Genomic DNA, 24,986 nt, shown 5'->3' on the forward strand with positions numbered 1-24,986 from the left:
CACTGCAGGTGGGGTCTCATGAGAGCAGAGCAGAGGGGCAGAATCCTCTCCCTCGCCCTGCTGCCCATGGGGCTTTGGATGCAGCCCAGGACACAACTGGCTTTCTGGGCTGTGGGGTCATGTCCAGCTTTTCACACACAAGAACCCCTAAGTTCTTCTCCACAGGGCTGCTCTCAAAGAATTCTCCTAATCTGTATTCATATCTAGGATTGCCCCAACCCATGTGCAGCACCTTGCACTTGACCTTAATGAAGTTCATGATGTTCTTTTGGGCCCACTTCTCAAGTTTGTCCAGACCCCTCTGTGTGGCATCCCATCCCTCTGTTGTGTCTTCTATTAATCTTGGCTTGACATGCTTGATATATTATCAGATCTTTATTGGTTTATTTATTTTTCCAACTTCACTTGCCAACAAAAGAGTATTGTGTATATTTTGGGTTCATTAGACTACTTCTCTTTCTTCTCTCCTGCTGGATCCACTCTACAAACATTATTATTATTAGGTCTATCCTACATAATAAAAAAAGAAGGAAACTATATTTCCAGCTAAAAAGAAACCACATGAGATCCTTTTCCAAATTATTGTTTGGTTGATTATGGCCTTATAAGGAAGATTCTTCCAGAGGATGATCAAGCTGTGGTTGACTTCTAAGAATTTGCAGTGACTAGCTATTATGATGGAGCCAATTGAACATTCAAATGTTGTATGACAGTTTTGTATGGTTGATAAAGCGGATTTTATCCCTATAGATCTTGAAAATTGCAGTATTGTAGGAGAAATTCATGGGACTTGGCTACTAGTGGAGAGCAAAGGCACTTCCAGAGGAAAATTATCTCATTATGAGATAGATGTATGAGAGACATGGCAGAAATCATTCTTGGAAAGAACTTATCTACCTGTGTCTAAAGGGTGCCAGTGAGCTGTTAGATGTCTGGAATTGGGGAGAGAAATCCAGACCTTGGTAAGAGGTATTGGAGAGAAAAGCAATTTTGCATAATAACAATAATAATTAAAAATTAGTCCCAATTGCAAAATATCATACAGATTTTATAATGTTGTTTGGAACATATAAGCATGTTTTATATCAAGATCTCATAATGTTTTATGAGAATGGTAAAAATCACAGAGATAATCTTAATTCACACATTCTTTATCTTTTTGTTGTTGTTAAATTCAAGGATCCACTGTGATCATTGAAAAGATTTTTCTTCCCCTTTGGTGGAAACAAAATCAAATCCTGTTCACTCAATGGACAAAGGGAAAATGGAAGCTGAGATACATGGAAAAAAGTGTGCTTTTAGGCATTTGTAAGCTATTTATTTGCTTAGCTTATAGCATATTCATACTGAAAAAAAATAGTTTCTGACTTTTTATTAGTTTTGTGATAATTATAATAATTACTTTAAAAGTCAAAACCCAGGAAATTCTAAATGAGACAGTATAATTATAATATATAACCATAATAATGCTTCCTTCCATTCCTCACTTGGGTATTGTGATGCTTAATTAGTTAATGTTTGTACAGCAGTAAAATGCAAAACACCGTAAAAGTATTAAGCATTTTTCCTGTTTCAGTTCTTCAGTATAACCAATTATCTTTCATAAGGTTTTTAAAGGGGATAATTTAAAAAGATCTATGTAAACCAAACTGTATTTTATATCTGTCTTGCTGGGAGATGGAGTGGCAAATCAGTGTTTAATTGCATCAGTATTTCACATGAGCCTGCTGACACTGTGACAATGGATTTGGCCTAGAAATATTTGTTGATTATCATATTTCTGGGCCATGCAACAAAATTAAAGTGTTCTCATGGGAGCCAGAGACACAGCTGATGAAAATGAATAGAAAATGAGTGTCACAAGCTGACAAACCATCATACTTAGAAGGGAGAAAAAAATCACAAATAAATAACATTCCGTGGAAATAAATAAAACCTTTTGTGAAATATTTAGAATAGGAAAATCTGTTATTTCTTCCTTTTCCTGAACAGAGTTCAGTGAAGAAAAACAATCTTGTGCCATGTATAAATATGCAAGGTATAAACAACAAATGGAGCTAGAACTCAGGGAATGTGGCACTGTAGAGTAAAATATCGGGTTTTAAATTATCTTTAGGTCAAAGAAATCCTGAACAAGATCTGTGTATCAAAATAACTGTTTTACAGACTGTAAGAATCAGTCTGGGTTGGAGGTGGAAATAGACATAAATTAATCTTCAGGAGATTATTTGCACCTCTGGGGATGATATGCGGGGTCTGTCAGTTAAAATCCAGGGCATTCTCCCATAGATTGTTGATTATTTAGTCACCCTCATCTCTGCCATTGAGATTCTGCAAAGAGTCAGGGGTTGGGATTAATTATGCCATCTGAAGGCCAGTTTGTTATTCAGGCTGCTCTCGAGTCAATGGAAAGACAGAGGTAGTTCCTTGGCATTATTCATTTTGTCTGCCTTATACAGAACCACCTTTGTTTCTTTAATAGCTGATGGACCAAAGGAGAGCTCTCAAAGGAATTAATCTGACCATAAACCTTTATTTTTCTAAGAAATTAATGATGCTATGGAAGTGCCATTCTCCTTTCACTATAGAGGGATTCTCATCTTTCATAGCTGTCTTTCAGATTTAGACAAATTAGATGCAAATTAGCTAAATTGCATGAGGAGTATGGGCTCACCCCTCAACATGTTACATGCCGGCAATGCAGAAGATACTGAAGTACATGTAGAAAGGGACCACTCTCATCATTGTCTGTGGTCATTCTCAAGTTCATTTGTTTCAGCTTGGAGACCTTTCTGCTGATGGTACCATAGAATTAGAAAGCTTGAGTTGTAATCTGCATGTTTCTGTCAGCATATGGATCTGTCAAATGCAGATTAAAACAGGTATTTTTTTTGAGCAAAGGTGGAGTGCTAAGCAGTTGGCTTTGGATCCACATTGACACTTGGTTCAATGCTTTTTAAAGTAAGATTTAATGAAAACAGATAACAACAAATCCCAGTTCTATAAAGGCGGTGAAAGTTTTGCGGTTGTCTTTCATTAATCCATTCTTTCACCCATTAAATGAAATGGAGAGTGGCCTATTTTACAGGTAATCATATGATGGCTAAAATACTGGAGTAGTCAATATATAAAAGCAATCATAATTAAATATTGACTCTTGCTTTTTTAGCCTCAGTCTCTATTACTTGTGTCAGGCCAATTGGATTTGTATTCAAAACTGTATTTTGCTGGAAAGAATTTTTCTAATCTAATAGTGCCACTTACTCCACTCCCAGACGATTTATAATCATCCGCTGTTAGCAGGCAAAGGCTTTCCACTTTTGTAACCGCGAGAATTTCCATTATTGCATTTACATGTGGCTCAGCTGCTGCTAAGCAACGGGGCTGAGTTACCTGCCAAAGCTTGGAGTTAAATCCCAGGTCTGTAAAGAGGATGGATAGAAATACAGATGTATAAGATACTTAAAATAACTAGTGAGGAATGTGTTTTTGGAAATATGTAGAAATGTGGCAGTGTAAGAAGAATACAATTCCATTCTAGAAACATGTGAATAAGGGTGATATGTTAGAGAAAGTTTAGAAAATCAAGCAATTGATTATATTTTGGTGATGTTTTCTTGAAAACACACTGTGGTCAGATTGGTTTTGCTTTGCCAAACCTTACCAAGAAGTGTTAGGTATATATGCAGTATTGGATAATGGGGAGTAAGGAATAGGGAGAACATCACCAAGAAAATTTAATTTAATGCACATAATATTTCTACATCACAGAATCATAGAATGGCCTGGGTTGGAAGGGATCTTAAGGATCATCTAGTTCCATCCAAGTTTGGTTCATTGTATGTTGCATAGTGATGTTGCTTCTTTTAGAGACAAAGGTATTTATAATTGGGTAAGAAAGGAGTCAGTCTCAAGTGCTTTTCAAAGGCTTGATTTGCTTTCTTTTCCATCGGTGTTTCTGGTCTCGGCTTTGGCTCAGTTGGGTGGGACTGTTTCTAAGAAATGGTTTGGATGTTAGAAATGCTGTTGCAGTTAATGGCTTTAGCATTTAAGTCTAAGGGTGCATGATCAGTAGTGTTGTACCAACACAAGGCATACAGATTGTCTTTACCCTGCAAAGTAGCCTGCACTGGAGGACAAGGCGGTGCATGCAGCAGGTGAACGGACCATGAGAATAAATGTGAAGAGTGAAACCACACCAAGAGCCCCAGAAACCTCAACCCAAGGGCCAGCTGCCTAATTGTCAAGCCTTGGGTAGCAACAGGCAGACTTCAAGGAGACATTTTGAAAAGGAGGAACTACCCTGCAGTGGGAAGAACGTGTAACACTGCTTTCTCCAAAACTGTAATTGGTAACAGGTAAAATCCACTGCTTGAAGTGAAGACCCAGTCTGCATTTGTGCCTTGCTACAATGAAGAAAGAGGTACCATGAAGGCTGCAGGACAACTGACAGGCAAATGAATTCTGCAGCAGTGCTGGCATGATGCTAACAGTGGGAAGACAAATTTTTGTAGGACAGAGAAAGTTTATGATGAGCAAGTTCAAACTGTTTGAGCAGAGAAAGTGACAGATTTTCATTATGTTCAACAGAAGTTCTTTATTCTCTTCTAAAATCTGTTTGTATGTTTCCCTAGTTTTTGAAGGCATTTTATAATTCCTTAAGGCATTCCTTCCTCTAGGATAACACTATATGCCAAGTAACACATTTAACTGTCTTTATTAAAGCATTTAAGGGAAGTTTCCTACAAAATGGTTACACTTTTCTGCACTTCAGGACACAGTTTGGTGAGAATATAAATATCATAAAATGTCATTTAGCCAGGCAGCTTATGCAATAAATTCCTAATTCTTTAGTTCCCTTGGTTGTCTTGAAACCAACGTATATACATGCAATCCCTTAGCAATACTGTTGTAAGAGACAAAGCATTTTCACATGTATTGTTTGTACTTTGGTACACACTGTTTTACTAACAAAACTGTTGAAATGAGGCAACAAAACTGTTGTGACATTTGGGGCAAAATATTTAGATTGTGAAAAACAATGAAACAAAATGCTGTGCAGAAATAAAAAAGATACGCATTTGTGGCTGTGCACAATAAGAATAGAACAACTGGATTTGTAGCAGAATTTTTTAAAAATAGGATTAGTTTATTTTTTTGTAATAAAACCACACTGTATTTTTAGAAAAACAAATGGCAAATGACATGGAACAAATGACATACAAAAATTCAGATTAAATCAATGGGTCAGTCTGACTGAACAATTTTTTTTGTTCAGCACTCAGGTAACCCTGTCCAATTTTACTGTATTTCCCCTGTCAGCATCACTAGTATGAAGTCTGAAATGTATCCATGGCTATTTATGTATTTACAGTCTGCTGGGTGAGAGTCAACACTGTGTATTCTTTCCTTACCTCTTAGAGGTGTCTGATGGGCTAGGTGGACATCTGTGTACAGATAATCTAGTTGATACCATTTCCTTGACTTTCCAAAGAATATAGCAAAGCCCTTCACCAGATTAAAATTAGTGTCTCCTAGATTTTTTATAGAAAAGTTACTGAAACAAGATACAAATTCTCCCTAGAACCACCAAGAACAAGGATATCTCTACTGAGTGCAGAGGAACTTTGAGAAACAAGTACACCTCAGATAAGCCCAGCCTTTCAACTGCTCATTTTAACATCCATATGGGGTCTCTAACTGGATTTTCTGGATTCCTGTGCCTCATAATACTTTATTATTTTTTTTACCATATTATGTTGATGTTGTTTTGAAGGGCAATGTATTCTTAGCCTTTTTTTTTTTTCGTAAGGATATGTTTAAAGCTGTAAGGAGAACCAATCTCATTTGAAAATCTTACTGCTGTTCTCAGAGCAGTAATTGCTATCTCACAGAGTATGGCTACCTTTTTCTTTTCTCATCTGTATTATGACTCATAAAGGAGGATAACATTACTTCTTGAATGGCAGTGCCTGAAGGCGCCGACCTGAAGTGCTTGGAATAAAGAGATTGTGTCATCAGCACCAGTGGAGAAAAACCATGGGATGAAAAATAAACCTCTAAATATTTTGATTATTCCTCATGCCAGCACTTCCAATGAATGTTCTCACCTGCACTCCCATGTTTTAACTTAACTGAAGGAATTTGAGCTAATGTATCCAGGGAGAAGGTGAAATACAAGATGGGGCTGAGGATAAATAGGATCATGGGTCAAAAATAAAAGGCTTTTAAGTAAAAAAAGACAAAAACAAAAGAGCCAAAAGTCATGTAGACATAGTGCTTAGGGACGTGATTTAGTCATGGTCTTGCAGAATCAGGTTAATGGTGGGACTTAATGATCTTAAGGGTTTTTCCCCACCTAAATGATTCTATGACTCTAAGAAAAACCACATCTGGATGACATCAGTCAAGGCAACAACTAATCATTCTTTCCAGTAGTACTGTTGCAAATGGAGGAACTGTGTCCTTGGGTTAACATCCAAGAGAATGAATCCGTTAATCCCCCTGATTTTGGATGAGAGCAGACCCTGTATTGCACCTGCTCTGACAGTGGGAAGTTGTGTTTGCCAATGGTTGTGCTGGCAGCTGTGCTCACCATGATCCCAGCTGGGACTCCTCGGGGGACAGGGATTATGTTGTCACTCCTGAACCCGCAGCTTTTGAAGCTGGGACCATAGGACAGATCCAGAAAAAGCAGGTAGTCTTTATTCCTGTCCTCTTTGAGCTGTCACCCAAAAGTGTCCTTGCAAATTGCTGTTCTGTTTTGAGGGAGTGAGGAACAGAGCTGTGAAGCTGGCAATGCTGCTTCACCTACAGAGAAAATAGGAGCAACCTCCTGCTAAAATAGTCCACTTGTAAAATGGGAGCCATCTACAAATAGAAGGAGAAGCCAGATGGACAGTTTTGGTAACAGTCAGACTGGAGGAAACAGTCCAAAATCTGAGATGGTTTCAACTGCCAAAGCAGTCTTTAATTCCTCTGGAGAACCAACCATCACTAGATTAAGATGAAATAAATGATTGGCTGGTCTTCTGAGGCATATTTTTAACTTATTAAGGATGTCTTCCTCTCATTGGCTTAGTCTTTAAAAGAGATCTTCCTCTTGTGTATAAGAGAACCTTTCTGGCAAAAAGGCTTATTGATGTCAGTGAGCTATCCCTCCACCATGGTGTGCAACCAAAAAAATGTAGTTGTTATTTTCCTTTCCACTGCTAGTGGAGGGCTCAACATGCTGTGTGTAGTCAATAAACTATGTGAGCAGTGGCTGTTCTGCATGGCAAGCCTTATTTTTTACAAGTCAGAGTCCAGTTTATTACAGCATGTGTGCTTAGGTTTGATTTCTTCTCTCAGCATGAGAGAAGAACACTCTTTGTCTGCCTTTGCCAAGAAAGAGGGACCCAGGATGGATGATTCAGTGGTAAGGTCTATGAGTTACACATCCCTCTGTTAGACTTCAGAAGTGAAATCCAGGTGTTGACAGTCTGTCTCAAAGAAATGAAGCACTTCCACAGCAAGAGCTGTGAATTGCTTTAGTGGGATAATTTGGGAAAAGGAGCGTGAACAGCCTGTATAGATGAAGAGCACTTTTGGGGAGAATTTGTGCAACCAGCGTGTCCACAAGAGATCCTGGGTGTACCAGCATAATAGAGATGTTAAAGAAACAAAAAGTGTACAATTAACCTAACTGGCCAAATTCAAGAGGAAATTTTTTTTTCCTTTTTTCTTCACAGAAGGTGTGTTTCTGGGTGCCTGCTCAGTGGGAGGGTGAGCTCAGTCACTTCAGCCAATATTTTCAGGAGAGAGCTGATTCTCCAATGAAAAATGTCCAGGAAGGTGGGAGGTTTAGATTTAATAGTGCTCCCAGGAAGCATCTGATGACCTGGGCTGAAGATGGCTGTGTCTGTCAGTTTTTGATTCCTGGGATGGAGAACCCTTCCTGGAGAAGGGCACCAAAGCAAAATCAAACCTTTCCACAAAAGCCATGTTTCAGTCTCCTCTAGAGCTCATAAAGTAGTGCCTTGAAGTGCTGGGGGTTGAGATGCAATCTTACCACCACTAGAAAGTATTATTTCAACTTAGTTTTCTAAGCTCCCATTAAGGTCCCCTTGACACTTGGTATTGATGTGGCTTTGTCAGTCTCCCTCAACCTCACCTCTCTTATGCTGAGCAAAGGGAGCAATGCTGGGCTGTGCTGTGTCACAGCTGCTGGCCACGGTCACTGGTTGGCCCTAGAGCTGGTCTGTCATATCTGTCTGGGCAATATTTGCTGTCTTTCTTTAGGAAATAAAGATCATGTGATTGAGCTGTGTGCATGTTTGCATCTGTCTTTCTGTCTTCCCCTAATGAGTTTTGAGTCTCTGTCCCTGATTCATACAATTAAAACAGAGGACTAAAAGTCACAAAAAAAAAAAAAAATCTACAAGTTTTATATAAAAAATATCCACATAATACTCTCACGGAGGAAAGATACCACCATGCACTGAAACCTTCTGATGTATCAGATAATTCACATGGGCACTCAATGAGATGCAATGATGAGTCTCTCTGAGCCTGATGCTCAAGAGGTTATCTGTCCCCTGTTAGCAAGTTTAATAGCTTGTTCAATATTGTACTTAATAATGAGACTAAATTATTAATGATTTCAATAAAGTACTTGATATTAACCAATTAAGATTATGAAGCCTATGGTAGCAATCAAATACTTTTTTCTCTCCCATTATATTAATAATTTAAAACAAGATAAAATGTATTACATTATTTTTGTCTTATCATTATGATTTTAAATTTATTGCTCAAACTATAGTAGGTTATGATTAGTAGCCTTACAAATAGATCGTGAGAAACCTCCACGTCTATTATAAGTTTGTAATTCAAGGCTTCAGATATGCCCTGCAGACCATGTTCATGGCTTTTTAGTTGTGATATATCCTGTAACTCTCCAGTGATGTGATACAGTGATTATGTTCATTGCTTCCAGTCATGAAGCAACAGATGAAGTCCAGTGACTTCTCTCCCCAGTATTCTCCATCAGTGATATCTTGAGCAGCATCACTCAGTTCACTCACTGATGAACCGTATAGCTTGTCTTAGAAAATAACTGCTTATAAAAGCAGTAGAATGAGGGCTCAAATAGAAATAGTATTGGCAGGTAATAGCAATAATCACTAGAAACCACGAGCTTGCTAAATGACTTTTGTTGCATGACAGCTGAGTTTAATAGGTGCTTTACTACAACACATCAGTTTTTATTAGCAGAGAATAATCCTTTTGCCTTGAATTGACAGACCAACTCTGTCAGTCTCCATGTAAATTCAAGTGGTTGAAAGATTGTGATGAAGGGGACTGGACTCTTTACTGCATCATTTGTCCATTTCTGTCACATCACAAGTGTACTTCCCTCTTTGTAAAACTACCCGAATGATCTTTTCTCAGGTTAGATCACTGAAATAATCTTCTTTGTTTCTAATCTGGGATGATAATCTTTAAATGAGGTTTGGGGTGGTAGGGCTTTCCATTTGCCTGTTTTTACCAGGTAGTGGTGATTGTATTGGAATTAAAAGTCTCTAGAGTTAAGCTGTTAATGCCATAAACGACTGATTTATTATCATTCTTTGGAAATGAGTTTGTCATGCAAGGGAGCTGAAATCTCTCCCTTGTAGAGTGAAGGGGACAGGTTCTCAGTTAAAAAAATATAAACCCAGAACAAAACAAAAAACCCCAAAACAACAACAACAACAAAAAAGAACAAACAGAAAACCCCAAAACAAAACAAAAAACCCAACCTAAAATGAAGCCTACAAATGAGGGAGGAATAATGCCAAGTCTTGGTGCAGGCGGCAGAACAGATCTCCGAGGCGAACGACAGCTGCTGATCCGAGCGGTGGCACAGGAGCAGAGGTCCCAGCTGCTCCCTGTGGGAAGGTTTTCCTCCCTCCCCGTTCCCTCAGCATTCCTCTGGTTGGCTGTGCAGGACTGATTTTAGTATTCCCGTTAACGTCTAAAATGCCATGTTGCTGTTTCACATCAGGTTGGAGTGAGGACTTTTGAGGAAGATAAGCTGTTTTCAGAAAAAACTCCTCAACACAGAGGCGCTCTTGACTGCACAGCCTCCCTCTGCTCAGGGACTGGGTGCTCTGGGGACAAGGCTTTCAGAATGAGCTGTATAATCTAGGTCCATATCAGCAGCACAAGTCAGAACGGGGCTGCCAGTTGTAGCACCTTTCAAAATGAAGCACTTTTAAAATGCAAAATGCAAGAAATTTATATACAGGAGACTCTAGATTAAAGTATACTTGAAGAAGTAGTTCCACTTAATGCTGAAAAAGCCTTTGGGATATAATCCCATTTCATCCAACCTGTTTGCAAATTAATTATGCTAAGCAGGCTTTTTAATTACATTGCTTGAAGGAAGAGCAGCAGAACATGTAAATTCCATAAGAGAGAAAGCAAAAAGGTTTCCACTGCCAATTAAGGAGCTAAATTCGACAAAGGCAGCTGTAGCATGATGGGGCAGAGTGTGATTATTTTAAATGAAGTCTGGAGAAACTCCCGCATTCCTCATTTTTGTTTTCGTCAATGTCCTGCAGTGTTCAGTTGTTTCACACCGGGCACAACATTTTTCCAAAGTTTTAAGACTTTCCATTATGCAGCTTTTGACAGTGATACAACAGCCTGTATCAAGTTAAAGCACTTGGCTCCTGCTTGGGGTGCAATTCAGGATAATGTCTGATTTACAGCACAGTGGAGGTCTGCACGGTGTGCCCAAGTGTTTCTTCTGAGAAAGCCAACCAAGAAATGTCAGGTACCCCATGTGTGGCATCCACCACCACCATCTAGTGGTGGTTACCTTCCAGCCTGATGGATAGCTGTTTGGAGAGTACTATGCAGACTTAGCCTGGAAAGTGGGGACTCACCTGGGGGGGGGTATTCTACCGCAATACATTTCTGCATAGTTTATTTTTTCACTCAGTGAAAATATTCAAAAAAACCAGTTCTGTTAGGAAGTCTGTCCCTGTGTCACAGCTGGAGAGGCCATGTGAGTGATCAGTATAGAATGTAAAATGTGATATGAAAGAGCACTGTTTTTTATAAGATGTTGCTGAATGCAAATACTTGCAAATGTGACTCTTGAATCTCATGTACACAGTTCCAAAAGCAAGTGGAGGAGTTTTAAAAAGAAAACACTTTAAAAAAATCCAAACAAAACCCATGACTCCCTTTTTGGCATGTTTCTTATTCTGAGCAGTTTAAACAGCACTGGTAACTGTGAAGAAGAAGCATATACACCCATCATTTTTAGCTCTATACTATTCTTTTTTAACACATATTTGATTTGTCATTTTCACAAGCAACCTTCAGACAATCTGACTATTACTCGTGAAAGTACTGTGCTTTATATAATAGCATCAAGAGCACACTGGTCAAGACAGAGCCCAAAATATCCATTCAAAATAACCATAAAATGCTTGAAGAGTCTCTCCAGGTTACAAAAGATTGTGGTCAACTTAACTTTGTCACGTTGGAGTCTAAACTAGGTATACCTTGGGGATCTCCAGCAACCACCACCTGAGAGGAGAGTTCATCCTACCTATTCCAAACATCCCCCTAGTTTAAGAAGAACAATCTCCTATTGGAGGTGACTGCTTCTCTTCAGTCACTGTTGAGAGAAGCTTGATAGCTAGCTGAGGTGGAACACCTGGGTTTGGGACAGATAAAGTGAGATAAAGTTTGTCCAAGAAAACAAAGGCATTAGTGAAAAAGAGAAAAAAATCACGATTTGCTCTTATGAATCAAAGTTGAATTTTTAAACCTGGTCTTTACTAAAAAAACCCACAAAACTAAATAATATTTTTTTAGTTAAACATAGAAATCATAGCTTTCTGTTTTGATATGCAATTGGGCAGATTTGTCTTGCGAGCTGTAAAATAATCTCTCATTTCCTGAGGTGAATGTTACGTATTTCACATGGGCTTTGGAAATTCAGACCTTTCTCTTACAGTAAAGAAAAGGCTTTGAAAAGGCAGCAATAAAGACTTCTGTTTACTCATCATTTATGGCTGGACCCTTTATTCCAATCATGTGAATTTCAACTTCAACCTCTCCCCACACTCTACTTCTTGACTGGCAAGTTGCTGTGACTCTGACAGGGACCCTCGGCTGAGGGGTGGGTCAGTGATATGTGGCCAGGCTGTTTCTGCAGCCCCTGGTGTCCTCTGTAACCCCTTTGAGAGACAGAGTGGGACCAACAGTGCACATCCTAAATTCTTACTGGACCGAGATGTGAAAACTAGTTCCTTGTGGGTCCATACTAAGGTCATCTTCTGCACTGTTACCCTCTAGGTTTGTTCAAAGCACCTTCTTCCTTCTCAGTCTCTTTTTTGTGGCCATGGTTTGCTCTCTTCTCTCCTTCCCTGGCTCCATGTGTCTGCCCTCGCATCTGCTGGTCTCAGCTTTGTGCTGCTCTTGTTGGAAGGAGCAGGGAGCAGGCCTGGGCCAGTGTGGACTGGTGGTGTGCTGGCACTTCAGTGGCACCACCAGCTGGGGAGCTGGGCCTTGGTCTGAGTTCAAGGCAGCAGAGTTACCACAGCTCTCTTTGAACTGTTTTTTGCTCTCTTTATCCTCTGTTCACCCACAAAGATTTATTACCCTTGAGATATATCAGATTGACACAAATAGGAAATGAAGCTTTTTGGTAAGGGGGTAGAGATCCTCTGTCAAAGCCCAGTCAGTCCTTGACCTTCCTACTTAGACTTTTCACAGCATTGCAGTTCTGTTGATATGTTATATTTTGCAGATACCACTAGCAATTAAACAAAGACCACCATCTCATTCTACGTGGCTGCCAGACAGCTGTCAGATATTAATGACTGGAGTTTGCTATGAGCAGAGCTGCATTAAAAGTGGTGACCTACATGTGAAAGACTTTGTATCTCATTTCCTCTAGCTATTCACCCCTAGACTTCTTTGAAATGTAATGCTGTTTCCTGGCTTGCTCTTATTAATCATGTTTACCACTGTCTGCCTCTTTTGTTGGTGAAATGTCTGGGATTGGTGTTTCATGGTCCTCTTTCTTATATCACACACAGTTTCTACCCATCCTAATTTTTATTCACTCTGGTTATTCTGGTTATCTAGAAACTGGATAAGAAACCAGGAGATCAAAGTTTTCTATATCAAGGTCACTACCAAACATCCAGTGGTGGTCATTAGAGCACATGCTTAGCAGCTGATGCAAATTCTTTCAACCCCTTTCCTTGTGGTCACAAAATAAAATGTGCCTTTATTTGATTGGCACTTTTGGTGATTTCAGAGGGTGTTTGCCTAATTAAGAACAAATCTGTGAGCAAGGCATCTATTCAGGATTTGACCCTGGTTTAGTAAGCTGCTTGGTGACTGCTATTGTTTCTGTAAGATGGGAACCAAATAAAGAATCCAGTGTTGAAAAATTAAGATGCTCCAGGCTGTCAGTACAGTTTAAACCCTGCTTCCATTCCTGGGGGAGATTGCTGATGTGGGGGTCCTACAGAACGCCTGCAGCTGCTGCATGTTTCCAGAGAACACTGAAGAAATAAAGGTTCTAGGCAGAGATCCAAAGCCGGGATGTTGCCAGAGTTCAGTTGCGTTTCAATCCGCTAGCATACAAATTTTCCAGACAGACTGGTTCAGCAATTCAGATGGTCCCACCCCAGCTCCCGGACAAAGCGAGTGAGACACATGACACATACACGTGTAAGAGGCAGCTCTCTGTGCTGCATTGCTGCTGCCAGACGCCAAACGCCGTGAAGGAACAGAGAAATGCTTTGAATTTTGTCATGCATGCTTTTGGAGGGAGAGTGATGTTATTAGCAGCGAGGTTGTCTCCTGAAATGGAAATACATAATTCAGTTTGTGGTTCAGTTAGTTCTATTAAAACTTTGTCTTTATTTTTGCTGTCAAAATATATTTAGAATAAAACCTTCAAGATGAACACAGGAAAGGTTAAATTGCTTTTATCTTTTCAAGTTAAACTGAAAAGAGATGATAGTGGAAGGGGCTTTTGAAGGTACAGCAGTGCTGCAGCCTCCTTGCGTCCGCTCGCCAGGCAGGGGAGGACATGCCCACAGGATTTTGATGCAAGCTGAGGAACATGGGGGAACCTTCCTTCGTGCGTTGTAACTGTTTTCCAGTGAAAATGGTCACTATTTGCAGGGCCCCAGAGCTCTGCCAATTCCCTGAAGCTTCTTGGGATGCTGCCTAGCTTTTAGCAGCCCAGAAGTGTTGAGCAGCATCAGATGCTGAGACGGTATGAAACTGGCCGCCCCCACTGTGAGAGCTCCTGGAAGGTCCTTCACACTTGATACTCTTCCTCACCTTCGGACAATCTTTAAGTAAAGCTGAAAACCTGGCATTAAACAGTGCAATAGAAAGCAACGAATGGCACAGTATTCAAATGTAAATGACTAAGTAAGTGGCTGGGACTTGTTCAGAAACATAACGCAGACATAAAAGCCTCTTAGCTCATCAGTTGGCCTTGGTGTTTGTTTCAAATGCCTAAAACCAAAAACCAACCTTTCCATGGAGAATTTGGAAGAAGATCAGATGCATGATCCAAAGTATTTGGAAACCAAGATCTCACCTGCTTGACATGGAAACTGTAATTCCTGGGCTATTCAGAGCAGCCAGAAATTTGCCTGTCCTCTCAGTATTGTGCTATTTACTTTCATGGCTTGAGAGCTGTAGATGATTCAGATGTGATAATTCTTTCCAATATCCAAATTCAAAAAATGCTGTTTCTTGTGTTTGGACTTCTCAGTAGTCTTCCTGGGGAGAGTTACGTGCTTCCACACCACTCAGTGTGAATAACAGGTGGCTCCTCCCAATGTCTGTGTGTTGTGTAACTGATGTCTGTGTGTTGCATAACTGATTTGCACTGAAACAATGAGCTTTGCACCTTCTGGCATCAGTGCTGGGCATATTGTTCATGTGCTGTTTGATTGCAACACATGGGCAGCCACCCTGGTGTTCCTGGTATGTGTTATACAGGCTGTGCTTCGCTGGAGACTCAGTCTGCAAATGCAGGATGATCCTTTATCTGGGAATTTGAGTTTTCCTAAACCCTATGTAAAACAAATTCCATGCTGTTTTCACCTGACAGCCCCAAGCAAATGGACCCAAAAAGTAATAAGGTGATAGGTCAGGTATAAAAGCTGGTAGATGGCTTATTTTTGTGTGATATCACAAGCTCGTTTGTTTTGTTGCTTGGCTTTGCAGGTTCTCTGGTGTCCACCCATGTGTGTAGGCTGTGGGATTAGATTGATGCCAGCAAAGCACTTTGGGATCGCTCAGAGTTCTGTAGGTGTGAAAACAGCTCTTTTTTAAATTGAAAACCTGTTATTAAGTACACATCTTACAAATTGGTATAGCTGGCTGCATCTGCAGATTGTCTCTCCTGAGACAATGGGAATGTTGATATCTGTCAGGGGAAAAGCACAAACGGGTTTGCTGTGACTAGAAAATGTACATTGCCCTCTTGTGAAAACACAACTCTGCTGCAGCAAGAGAAACAGCCAAGGATACATTTCAGTTGAAAAGTCAACACATTCTTCCACTCCATAATTATAGCTCATGTTAGTTGTTGCTTTAGACTGACATCTCAGTGTTCTCACAGGACAACACAACCAGATCTTTCCTATTTATGCACACAGGGTAGGAAAAAACCAGCTTTTTTCCCCTTGGCTCGGCAGTCGTCCTGGATTTTAGTCACTTCATGAGCATGCTGAATTGTGCTGTCAGTGCATTGCTGTGACAGCTTCACTTGTATTTCAGCTTCATGACAGGTCTCAAACACATGATGCTGTGGCCTCAAATTGGCATCACAATCGAGCTTCAGCACCACACTATCTCTTTCTCTGCCTGTAATTTCAGATCAGCGCTTGGAATAGGTAGCTGTAAATTGCAGATATTTATGCATGTTACTGGACATGCAACAGGACTGTCTTGTGCATTGGTAAACCTGGAAGGGCTATAGGTACATCATCAGTTTAAGACAGAACAAGGAAACAGCACTTGATATTTCAGTTGAGAATTAAAATCTTACACTTCACTGAGATATTCATCTATTCAGCCCAAGAAATCACAAAGTTCTCACCTGGAATGGGATTTGGGTCATGCCTGCTGTTGGGCTTTATTACCCACTTGGGATTTATCACCCCACTAAAATGCAGCATCTCTCTCCACTGAGCAATGAGCATTGAATTGGTGTTTGTTGGGCTAAATGGGACAAACCATTTAAACACATCAACTCACAAAAATATTTTTTTGTCAAACAGTGCTACCAGAAGAAAAGATGGTATATTCCCAGATGAGGGTAGGTCCTGTGGCACCAGTTGGATATAAGGACTTTTCCACAGCTGAGAGGGTGTCATAAATGTAGTGAATACAAGAATCCAGATATAAACATTTTTTAGGGTAGGGCTGGAAAAAGTATTGACGCTGACAGCAGGTAGAAGTGATTAAATTTGAGACTTTCTCTCTCTCCCAGCGGGGCTTTATTTAGATTGAATTTAGACAATTTTCTTCATGAATAATCCAGACAGCTGTGAAAAATCTACCTTTTCCAGTGCTTGCTTTGAGTATACACTCACTGTTTCCCAAATGATGAGAGCCAAAACCTTGACACAAGGAGTCTCCAGCTGGCAGACTTTTGTGAAAATATCATTCAGCTCTGGGAGCTTCCAAAGAGTTGGCAGTCTGCTCATATTCTGAGAGACTAAGCTAGTGGAGGTGCAGGCTCTTGCCAACTCCTTGTAAGAAAAGAAGAGCAGAGTTACCTCAGAGAGCACTCCCTGATTGACATTCATAAATTTCAGAGAATTCTCTCTCCAGTGTACTTGAACAACCCAAAATACTGCTCCTAACTGCTAATGGTGTCTTCTTGGGTCAGTGCTTAAAATGTTGAATTTGAGAGCTCTGGAGCTGTGGTTTAGGATTTTGCCTTCTTTCTCATGCACTGTCTCTTCCCAGGGTCATAGCAGATGATGCTGCTAAATCTGTCCTGACAGCTGGACTAGGTATCCTCTGAGCTCCATCCCAGGTGCAGCAAGAAATGCCAGTGTTGTGATTTCTAGTTGGACCCTAGACCCCAGCCTGGCAGATAAGCTTGTCTGTATTTTGACAGCACTAAAAAGGACTGGCACCCACCAGCTTTGTAGGCTATTGTTTTTCTCTAGACATGTCCTGTCCATATTTAAAGTTTCTTCTCTCCTATTGTTTAACAAGGACTGGACACAATTCTCCTGTGTTTCTTGTTCAATCAGTATTTGTTACTTTCTCAGAGACTGGCTGGTTTGTAGAAGGTCATTTCCGGGGCATATGTCACCCTCAGGTGTTTGAATGTCACTGAAGAAAGATAAAAAGAATTTTGGGATTTCTTTACAAGGCAATCTGGTTGTAACTTTAGTTATGAAGATGTTGCCACCTCTCCATAAAGATCTCATGCTATAAGAGGGGAAGCTTGCCCTATTTTTATAAGAACATGAGCTCTAAAGGAGTTGAAGTGCCAGCCCTGTGATATATTTTTAAAGATGTCACAGGGTGTCTCTGTGAAACTCGTTGCAATCTAGAGACAGCTGCCATAGGAGTGGTTGTTCATTGAATGCCTCTTGCAAATGGATTATTAAATGTTTAGAGTCTTTGACCTCTAAAATCCTTTGATCATCAAGAAAACTCTAAGATAGGAGTGTGTTGAGAAAGGAATGCAATAGAGGAGGAAATTCAGAAAAGTCCCTATGCTGGAGAAGAGGCCTACCTGTTAACTCTGTGGTAACAGCAAACAATTGAGAGAATGCTTTCTTGTTTAATTCTCATCTTCTTGTGACTTTGGTTTTGATATTTTTCTTTTTTTTGAGAATTTAACACCTTACTAGAATTAGCCCATTATATTTTATCCTTAATTACACCTGGTGCGAAATGTGAGTCTATCAAGTAAATATAAAATCTGTGTTGTTACTGTGCCTCTAGAAACACCTTGTCTCTAGAGAGCACTATATGCAATCAACTCACGGAGGAGATATGAAAGAACTTGTGGATGTTGGGAACTGGCCTGTATCCCCCAGCTGTAAACTTTAAAAGGACGCTTTGGGAACTGGCTTCACCAAGAACAGTGTTCCTGGGAGGCTCCCTCTTGGCAAGCACAAACTAGAATCCTGCTGGAAAGCAGTTGGTAGTGTAATAGGTTGGCCACAATTACACAGTTTATTGTTCAACTATTAATGTCTATACACCATTTTAATCATCTTTATTGACTCTGGGGTACAAGAATATTAAGAATGATACAGGGTACTGCTCTCACAAGATAAGAGAATGAACTTCTCTGAAGGCTCATGTGACTAATCAAACCTCCTTTGAGTTCTCACCTCACTACTGTACTGTTTTTGCCATTATTATTTTTATTGAATACTTGTGTGCTTGCTAAGGACTGAGTAGCTGTTGTTGTGTATTCATGAAACCCTGCAATCTGATTTATTTAACATGTTTACCAGAACACTTGGTGGTGGTGGGGGGGAACTCAGATCTATTACTCATATTCATTAATTAGCATGAAAAAGTAAAAGTTGCTCCCCAGTGTGAGATAGTTACTATAATTACAGTGCTGGGCAGTTCAAATTGCATCACTCTACATTTTTGAGCATGTTTTTGAGGTAATGTTCGTTAATGGGAAACGTTGATTATGATACATCCCTCTAGTTACGCTTTGCCATACCTATGAATACATCTTGTATTTTGCTACTTGCAATTTTATTTAGTTGGACTTCTAGGATTTTAGAGATTTTTTTTTTTTGTAGCCGATGGAAAAAATTTATATAGATCTGATGTTGAAATGAAATTTCATTCACCACTCCAGTGAAGATGTCGGTTTTACATTTGTCAGGCTCAGAATTTTATGCACAACTGAAGTGGTATGGAGGTCTTCAGCTGGTCTGGTGCACAGAGGGAAACTTAATCCAAAGGAAAACATGTAGCTACACTAAGCTTCTGTGATAAATAAAGCAGCAAAGAATCAACATCAGGGAAGTGTACTGCTTAAGTGCTTTTTGTTGTGTCTCCTTTCAGATGACTCCTAATTGTGCTACTGAAACTTCAGTCACTGTAATGATGTCAAATAGTGCATGCCATGAGATATCCTGGTGTTAGAAGAATGAGCATGGATAGTAGCTTTCTTTCAAGCATGCATATTGATGGTTTTTTTGTGAGCATAGTTTTTCTCACTTTTTAGAAAAAGATAATTTTTAATTGAAAGTAACTCATTCTCTAAAGATTTTAGAATTTATCTTATCCCTTTTTATGGTCTTACTGCATTTTAGTGTTAAGTTTCTTGCAGACTAAGTATATGAATAATTACAAGATTTTGAAGGAACCAAGAGGCAGGTAAGCCCATAACTGGGCTTTTCTGTAATAGAAGAGGTTACTCTACTCATATTTTTTTTCCATCAGTGGTAGTTTAATCATGGGAAAAAGGAGCTGAAATTCAAAGTTACCATGCACTGAAGGATTTAAGGTTACATCAGTAGGCAAATGCAGGAGAGGAGGCAATCTTGCCTCTCACTTGCAGTGCTTTAAGCCAAAAGGCAGCATGTTCCAGTTTATAGTAATAGGTTTATGGATTTCCCTAAAATGAGCCCTTGTGATTGTGTCTGATAACTGGAAGAGGGGATAAACCCATAGAAACCCACTGGAAGGAGATAATACAAAGTTACCCTTCCAAGGAAACAGAATATGTGGGTAATTTTCCCTCTCCAAAGATCCAGTTAATGGAATATCACAAAAATCTGCATCCCCCAAGAGCTGATTGGAGTTGATTGAGATGAAATCTGGGAGGAACTTGATTCTGTGTGATGATACTGTCTTTATTGCCTGGCTTTTTCCCTAAAAAGGAGACACCTTTGGGAACCATCTAGTACTGAGTGTCACTAGTATCAATATCCACTTTTGTCTCCACTGGCTGACCACAGCCAGTACCAGCCCAGCAACAGCATGTGCAGGGAGATGGCATCTCTGTGTGAAAGCAGTTGTCCATATGGCCCAAAGGGAGGTTCTCTACATCTCTTTCTACAAGACAGAAAAGAACACAACTGATAAAAAAAAGAAAATTGTATTATGATGAGGATTTTCCCTTCTTGCACCATTTTAGACAAGGAACAAGAGAGTGATGCTCCTTTTTATTATTTCAGACATCCTTTGAAGGTCTTTGTTCAAGACCCCTTCCCGTTAGGGCATCAACTCTGAGAGGCTGAAGTCAAGGAGGCAGTGTACCTGAGAGCTGTAATTGCTTGAATCCCTGTGGTTTATTCTAGCCCTGCCTGTACAGCTTCTTAATTCCCAGAAGGTGACCCAATGGGTTGCACCATTCCTGTCTTCTTTCCCACCCTTGTGAAAATCCTTTCAAGTCACAAATAAAAGTCTTCCAGCCTCCTTGCTCTGTCTTTTCCTCTTTCTTACATGTTGAGGTTTAGGTGTTATCCAAATGCTGCTCAACCAAGATTCCCAGATACTGTGACTATCAATAACAGCAATAATAGTAGTTATCCATGGGGAACTGCAAATGTGCACAATGCTTCACATAAATAAAAGTGGGTTTTTTGGACATCAGTGAGTTTTGTCTCATTTCTAAATAAGAACACAGTCCACCCCCTTGATGAATGTTTCTCTATAGGTAGACAGATATAGATTCTCTAGGTATATATAGATATATGTATCTATAGATGCATGATTCTTTGCACCAGAAGGCTGGTATTTCAAGGTTTTTGTATCCTGCTGGGCTTGTAAGTCTTAGCACTGACCTTTGAAATGGTTTATGTTATTAGAGAAGGATAGATACGGAAGAAAATACATTATCTTGGAAAGCTGTCTTCTTAAAACTGTACTGTGGTAAAAGAGTCTTTTTTGTTATAAGTATCAATAAGAACAGAATTGGAAGAGTTACAGAGGGATGAATCTCATAGGTAAGGCTGTACAGAATTTTCAGAAGGATGCCTGAAAACCTATCTGCTCTCAGCTTTGAAACAGACCTCGCAGCAGTTTAAAATGCAGGCCTGATTTTAAATGATTTAAAACCTCATTTCAGTACAGCTCCTCTGTGAGCTGCTGGATTGCTTTCAAACTCAGTACTGAAAATAAAAGTCAATAGGATATACCTAGGGACAACAGGGAAAAAATGACCACACCAAGATGTTGCCCACCTGCCTCTTCTCTATTATATCAACTACTACCACTATTGCTGCCATCCTTCCCAACTGTCCCCTTTGACTTTGGGGTCCGTTCCATTCCCTTACCTCTCCTCCCTTTTGGGAAGTATCAGTTCTCTGAAAGGCCCAGCTACAGCCATTTTCCTTCTCTTTCTGCAGTTTCCTTTCTGAAGTACTGGGCTATAACAACTCCATATGTAGAGGAATTTTAGGAGGACACATTACATAAGTATATGAGACAATCAGATATTTCAGGCACAAGTATTTTTTCTGCAGTTCCATCTGTATATTCATGAGATGGTTGTCTCAGACTTTAGTGACTCGTGTTTCAAATCCCTTTTTGGCTGGAAATGGCACTTACTGATGCTTCTGTAGTCCTATTCTTTTGGGCAATTTGCACTAAGGACTTCACAACACAGCAGGCATAGCATTCAAGTTAATACTCTGAACCTTGGGAACTAAAACTCACTGGGAAAATAGTCTCTTTCAGAAATGAGAAGAAGTCAGATGATCTTTACTAGAGCAAGAAAAAAAAGGAGGGGAAAAAAACCAAGGAAACATCCCAGTGTATCCTGCATTTGGTATGTTCCCAGATTCCTAGAGAGATAACACAGTGTCAAGAAAAAGGAAGCTGTAATTAGGCCGGGACATAGCCACAATACAGCAGGATCCTGATAGCCCTGTGCTGTCGCTGACCTTGGGGTAGTGGAAGACTGTTCCAAACTGAAAATAAATAAAGTGTTCCAGTGCTGCTGCTCAGTTAAGGAAGATCAAAGAGAAATAACATTTAATCAGTGATAGTTGTGGCATTAAGCACTAGCAATACTAATTGTTTTGATGTGAATTCTCCCTGATTTTTTTTTTTTATTAGCACTGAGTAATAGCTGAGCTGCTAGTGTATTGACCTATAGCACTACCCCAGCTCAATTAAGTTTCTTATTGTCCAAATCTAATCAGAGAAAAGCTGGGATTGAAAATCGATTCATTTCCTGCTAGTTAATGACTAATTCCCCACAAATGTGAATATAAAGATTACCTTTTCAGGTTGAATGTTTTTTTAGAGGTAGACTCTACCAGATGGGTGTTTGTGAAGAAGAAGCATGGCTTCTATTTTCCTATCCATCTTCCTCCAATCTCTTGGTTTATTCTTGATTTTTAGTCTCCATTTATCTTAGTCTGTGGTTTGTGCTTGTTCTCTGGTCTCTTAATTCATGCCTCACGCAATTGCAAGGAACTGGTATTGATAATTCATGGTCAGCTCCTAAATTCTCAAGTATTACTTCTCCATATTCTTCAAATGAGCATTTCTATGGTGTTTAGAAACACCTGCAAGACAGCAGTTTAGTCCTTAACCATAATGTAAGGGCTAGTTGCAGTCTTTGGAGGTCTGGGTGAGACACAAACTCTTTGCTGATCCCGCTTCAGCCTGTACAAGTTGTGAATTTTACAGGTGAACAGAAGAATTTACATTTCTTGCCTCATCTAAATACTTTTTTCTTTATGTAAAGAACTAAGAGCTGTTTATAAGCCTCCCCATGTGTCTCTGCATGCACACGTGTTCACAGCATTAAAGCTGCTGAGCAGAGACATGAACAAACATCCATGAGGTTTGGCAGCTCTCCCCACTTCTTGCCAGCTCTGTGACTTCCACTGCTGCAGCATCTGAAATGATCACAAATCTTCTGTATTTATCCTCCCAGTGCACCTCTGAGGTGGGGACAGCTCACAGATTTACACATTGAGAACCAGGTCCTGGATCCAAAGAGACATTTAGACTCTGGTCTTTGGTAGTTCACAAGATTATCTTCTCCACAGACTCAGCCCCGTGGCTCAGCTGCTGCTAGACCTACAGACCCACAGCTGTGGATGGTGCCCGCTCCGTGGGACCCTCTGGCAGGCTGAAGCCAGGCAGCTGGAGGCAGTTTCCTCCATGGGCTATTTCTACCTTACACTGCAGATGTGCTGGAGAGTGCAGCAGTCAGATCTCTTCCAGAACAAGGACAGGTGCACGGCTGTGTGTTTTTGTGCTGCCCTGGTTATGCCCTTGTTACATTAGTTTTCATTTTTTAACAAAGAGGTGGTGGCAGGGACAGGCTGCAGCCCTGCAGGTCACCCTGGTACCAGAGTGGCACAGCCTTCCTGACAGGTCCTGACAGTCACAGCCTGGACACCTCTTCTTCTTCTCATGCCTTAACATATGAAGTGCAAGAGTACAGTGCATTATAGTAAATTTCAATTATTTTATTTTGAAAGGAGACAACTAAAGAGTAATCTTTTTTCTTATCCGATGAACTCCTGTGTTTGTACTGCTGGCAGGAACCCAGAACTTCATCTTCTTGGAAAATCAAGGAGCAACATGCTCCCCATCATCACAGGCATCCTCCCCAGTGACCTTGGTTCTGAGGAGCTGTAAGACCAGGCTAGACTAGCAGCTATCAGCATCTGGGTTCAACTTTAAGAGTTTGCTATTAAAAAATACCTGTCTGAGCTTCCAAAAGCAGCCAAACATTCTTATTCTCAAAGTGCTCATGTTCTCCATTGACAAACTTAACCTGGATGCCTAGCAGACTTATAAAATAAAACCCTAATAAAGCAGATAAGAAGGGTAAGTAAATCCTTCCTAAAGCCTAACAGCATCAATTGTTTAATGCTTGGCTTGTTTTTGTGTGCTGGCCCTTGACAACGCTTGTGCTGCTCCTTGCACTGGCTGTGCCCCCTCATCCCCCTTCTCTGCTTCAGAAGCTGGTAGTGCTGAGCCCCAAAGGGGGCATCTCCTCTGGTAGGGGAATCAGCAGCTGCTTCTTCCCTCTTCTCCAAGCCTGAGATGAAGAAGCCCTGTGCCATCTTCTGCTTTCACACTTCCTGTTCTGTGCTCCAGCTCCCATCCCAGCTCTGGAAGCTGTGACCTTACATCAGTCGTCACCTGGGCATGTGTAGGCAGTGTGCCCTGCTTTCTGTACACTAGTGTAATTCTGCTTTTCTCTACTTTATAGCAGAATTTCTGTTTTAATAGAAATGCATCTCAATATCCCATGATAAAATATCACATGGAAAACAAAGCACCACTCAGGCCAGTCTATAGGTTAACTCCACCCCATCCTGTGGGGCTGGATGGAGACACCTTTTGTTTCTCAACCCCTCCCAATCACTGGGGAATTTTGGGGACGTTGATTTTGCATTTTTTTTTCTTTATGTTTTAGCCATATGGTAAAGTTTTAGCCATATGCTTTAGCATATGCTTTATGCTTTTGCAATAATTCCCTCCCAAAGATGATCTGAATGAATTGATCACTGAGTTGCCTGTGAACAGCATCACTTCAAAGAGGCTAAAGCAGCTGCAGCCAAGTAGATAAATATTTCCAGGTATTTGACCAGTTTCCCCGAGGATTATGTACAATTTGTAGGTGTTATTCGCTAGATATTCTGATTCCAGGACTGCTTGAATGATAATCCTCTCATACGAAATTTAGAAGCAGATTAAGGGAATTTTTTTAATCTTCCTTTTTCATTTCCTAATTGGCAGCTGACTGCAGAGATAACACTTTGTTCACACCCCAGGATATTGATCTAACTGGTTAGAAAATACACAGACCAAGTAAGAGATGAATCCTAGAATGGTTTGGGTTGAAAGGGACCTTAAAGATCATCTAGTTCCAGCCTCCTGGATTGGGCAGGTATACCTTTCTCTAGACCAGGGAGACCTTTCACTAGATGAGACTAGAGAAGCAGAAACAAAGGAATGAACAGTGTTGGGTCACCCATGGA

General features: G+C 40.3%; 1 protein-coding gene across 1 annotated transcript in view; it reads left to right on the top strand.

Moving 5' to 3' along the window:
• The window catches only part of VSNL1 (visinin like 1), an 88,070-nt gene that overhangs the window by 56,711 nt on the left and 6,373 nt on the right, over positions 1-24,986 (top strand). The gene's annotated exons all lie outside the window — the stretch shown is intronic.

This window comes from Aphelocoma coerulescens, chromosome 3 (genome assembly GCF_041296385.1).
Source record: "Aphelocoma coerulescens isolate FSJ_1873_10779 chromosome 3, UR_Acoe_1.0, whole genome shotgun sequence".
NCBI classification, from domain to species: Eukaryota; Metazoa; Chordata; class Aves; order Passeriformes; family Corvidae; genus Aphelocoma; species Aphelocoma coerulescens.